Source organism: Alosa sapidissima, chromosome 4 (genome assembly GCF_018492685.1).
Source record: "Alosa sapidissima isolate fAloSap1 chromosome 4, fAloSap1.pri, whole genome shotgun sequence".
Classification (NCBI taxonomy): domain Eukaryota; kingdom Metazoa; phylum Chordata; class Actinopteri; order Clupeiformes; family Clupeidae; genus Alosa; species Alosa sapidissima.
In genome coordinates, this window is record NC_055960.1 from 2,777,719 (window position 1) to 2,782,123 (window position 4,405).

Sequence of the window (4,405 nt, forward strand, 5' to 3'; positions counted from 1 at the left end):
TTCTGGGTGGTTATATATCCATGCAGATCGTCTTCGAATAAGCCATCGCTGTTATATGATATAATATGTTACAGGATTCATGACTAACGCCATTAATGTTACATGATGCTGACTGACTCTGGCTATAACAGTAGGCTACCGTTTTAACGTCTGCTGAGTCTACTGCCTACCAAGACCTGTCGCTGTTCAGTTGAAGTTAAATGATCAAATATTGTTTGATTTTGTGTCAGCTTTCAGAAGGAAGACATGTTCCTTTCTGGTCAAATTTCACAGCTTCTAAGAAAGGCTATTGTCTTCGTGTAAACCGAGTTTTGAACAGAGAAAAAAAGTTAGGCTACCATTAGGCTACATGCAGGTTCTCCCATAACGTTATCGATACAGATCAATGCACCAAATCAGGGCGATTTTAGCGAAACAACGTTCCTGTGACAGGCTATCAAATATTGAACAATGGGATAACGTTTCATCATCACCTTTATTGATGCCTGAAATGTTGACATTGCTGAAATACAGAGATGTAGCCTACTGAGAGGCAGCTGCAGACAACGATGTTCAATGGGTTCAACTTGTCCCTTGCCTACCAGCTGGATGTAAACAAAGCTATAGAACCTAGAATACGTCACATGAAAAACGTTAATAAGGAACACTGAAACTATAGATCATTTGCGTAGAATTCTAGAAGGAACCAGGAAAATAATTCACTCTTCAACAGGTTAATGCTCCATTTGCAAATGTCCACAGGTGGCATAGAACTACATCCCCCAGACCCTGCCAAACAAGTCTCGCAAAAAACTAAATCTTAAGAAAGCTTCACAACTCTGACTGGTTGCAAATTAAGTTATATGTCATGACCAGAAATTCTGCTATCAAGCATCTCTTCAACCAAATAAGGACTTACCTCTGACCAGAAGCTGAATGATAACCTTTAGAAAGCTCTTAGCACTTCTTGCATGCTCTCTTCTCCTAATACACCAAGGGCATGATGATCACTCAGATATCAAAATAGAACGTTTCACTACCCCTCATGGTGCCACATAGAGACAACAAGCACTTCTGCTCATAACCAAAGCCACAGAAACCTTTGGTTATGAATCTGAAATGCTCATGAAAAATGAATTATGTGGTCATTCTAATATTCGACATTTCTACTTTAACACACACAGTATGCTATGCAGAATTCAACCACATTTACAGCACATTTACAGTAGCATCAAAACATGTAAAAAAAGAGTGCCGCAATTTTAAATTATCTCTTTTTCACACATTTACAGACAAATTGGTGTAAAAATGACAATATATTTTGTGTAGGATAAGATTTTGTACAAGGGAAAAATATGAAGTGAAATATTAAATATAAATGTTAAATATAAATATAAAAGTTAAATATGAATGCTAAATATAAATATCAAATTTAAATGTTAAGTATAAATGTAAATGTTCATCAGAGGATATAGCAGGAGCCATCGAGCGAGCTGTCAGCAGCAGGGGTGAGGGCGGCTCTTCAGTCCACAACACCGGCCGTGAACTCCTCAATTCCCTCATTGGTAAGTTCTGATTTCACCCTCCCTTCATGTTATGTTAATCAACAGGTAGGACTAAGTAATAGCGAGAAGGCGAAGCCGATCTTTGTATGGATATGCTAACCTCGTTAGCCGTTACCTAAGTAGTGCTATAGGCAAAGTGACAGAGGGCTAACGTTACCCGTTGTACCTTATTCTTAATTTCTATCGGTTAGAGTTGCTTTTGCATTTGAGTTTCACTGGTGATGAAACGGGATAATGATACTGAACTGTCTAACTATCAGCAATTAACATTACTTGGTAGTTATACATGTCTTAAGCTACTTAAACAGTAGTTGGTGGAATTAGCAAGACCCACTTTGCCAAACTAACGTTAACGTTAACTTACCAGTGCAGATCTGAGTGCGCGAAAACAACTTAACATTATGGACAGTGCTCATGACACTCACTAACCTGACTCCGCCAGATGGATTTGCTCCGCATATCCATCTGGGAACTTTTCATTGAAGAACTTATGGGAAGGGGCAGAAATACTGGTTAGCTGATTGGATAAACCATCTGTCTATCACATCGACGGGCCAAATCAACCAATTAGATAAACAAAGTGTTCTTCTAATGCCTTCGTTTAACATACAATTAAGTTAGGTAACGTAACTAACATTAAGATGTTTTAACTTACCATTTGTATGTGACATGAACCTAATCAACGACAATTCCCATCAAGTTTTCACGGTAGGCCCTACACTTCTGAAGAAAGTATATTCCTCCATTATGAACTGGAATTGGCCGTGGAGGATGTCTGTGTCGTTCATTCCTCCCAGCTGCATGGCTGAGACTCATAGCTTCACAGCTTACCCAGGAATACTTTCTAATTTGAATAAAACTTGCGCGATATAATAGCTATGCTCATCTCATCTGTGGATGCAGTCATGTTGTCCGCTGATTGGACGTTCGTTTGGTGAACTGCTCCAAATTCTCTTTAACGAAAAGTTGCCAGACTGATCTGCGAGTGAAACCTTGAAAGCTCGTGAGATCAGGATGGTCTCACGAGACTAGACACTCACATCTTGATTCATGAAACATTAATGTTATTTCCAATCAGAATAAGAACAGTGTTGGTCAACTTTACTTTATTACATTATCCTTAAGGAAAGGCTATGGGCTAAAAGTGGAGGGAAAGTGTTGCCCAATATTTTATTTTTCTTAACTTTAGGCTATGTTCCTTAGCTACATCAGCAGGGCACCAGAGCAGAGAGGATCAGGGGCCTCATTACAGAAACTCTGAAATCCCGTCTATCTGGTATGATAGAAGCATGTTTCCTAACTGCATTTAGGAAAAAATCCTATCTTAACTTAAGATAGGAATTTGGCCATTACAGAACCATCATAACTCAAGAATTTCCTAACTTAGGAATCCTAACTTAGGATGGCACATATCGTAACACCTGCATTTCTATCTTTGAAACTTAAGTTAAGATAGGACAAGCAGTTAGGATATTTTTCTGTTATTCTGTATTTCCTCATTTCTGTAACGAGGCCCCTGAACTATCCGTTTTATAAAAAATATGTTTTGAACACTGTTCTGTAATTTGTTCACTCATTTTAGATAGCACCAGCTGGAACCTCAGCCACCACCTCATTGAGATCAGTAAGTTCTTTGAAGAGTGACAATGTAACCTAATCTGCCCATGACACTTTAATGAGCTACAGTATCACCTGTAATTATCACAGTATCTATACGTTATGACTGGGCACATCAAGGGCGCCAATTTGTTAACATGCAGTGTGCACTGCTACCAGATGCACATTAATCTGTTTAAAATGATGCCCTCTCAGCAAAACTTCTATTATACACCACAAGGTCTCATTTGAAATCAAAATTGTTTGCATTTCTTGATACATGCTGAATAAAACACTACTATTTTGATATTTTTTACTCCAATATAGGTACCTCTTCCGTCTTTCCCGCAACAAAACTGGAGCAGACGACAAAGTAATCATCGAGGGCGTGGGCCTAAGACGTTCACAAAGGATGTGATTTGTTTGCCCTTCTCGACAGCATCCATGTTCCCAATACCTAGAGGGATCTCTAGAAATAGTTTGGCTGAAGCAGGCCTAATCGGGAAGATTTCTTTTTCATCTGACTGGTCGGAAATGCAGCTGAGAGGGGAGATAACAGCTATTTTCAGGAACATTTAGACTTTCTGAAAACCAAATATTGCCATTTGAGTACTTGGGTACAATCAAAGGTTGCAAAAAATTGATGAAACCCAAGGTGACCAGGTCCTTTCCATGGGGAGGAAAAGAGGTGGCATCAATTTGTTCAAACACATGCCTGTACATTTTGGCAGGAATGCAGAAACCAACTCAGGTAAAAATAATAATTAATAATAATAATGCACTCTAGTCCTTATTTGGTAACATTATTTTAACATTAACATTTTATGTTTGATTACATTTGGTCACAACCCTCATAGGATGCACAGGATGAATTTCTAGAACTATCGGATGATGATTTCGAGTACTCAGTGCCACAGAGAAGGCAATGTAAGTTAATACTCTTTGTTGCTATTGTAGTTATCATATCTGCTATGTTTATCTCCTAGGCACTTCATAAAATACAACGATTGGTCTATCAGCCATTAAACCTTTACAGATGTTGTTTGCTGTTCAATAATTCACCTGATTTGTCTTATTAAGGACCATGTTAATGACCCAGCACATACAGAAATGGATGAGGATTGGTTAAATAAACTTACTGCAAGCTAGTAGGCTAACACATCTTACTTTACTTTGTATGGCATCAATGCTACATTAGTGTCAACCAGCTACAAATAAAGTTTGACAGGTTTGTTAGGTTGGCCGACAAAACAACAATGTACTTT

General features: G+C 38.4%; 1 long non-coding RNA gene across 1 annotated transcript; it reads left to right on the top strand.

Annotated features, from left to right (window-relative positions):
• The first annotated feature begins 1,433 nt into the window (after positions 1-1,433).
• LOC121707473 lies at positions 1,434-4,069 on the top strand. Its single transcript, XR_006031335.1, has 4 exons — positions 1,434-1,544; positions 3,127-3,168; positions 3,468-3,891; positions 3,998-4,069. It is a non-coding gene; the product is annotated as an uncharacterized LOC121707473 (long non-coding RNA).
• The last annotated feature ends 336 nt before the right edge of the window (positions 4,070-4,405 follow it).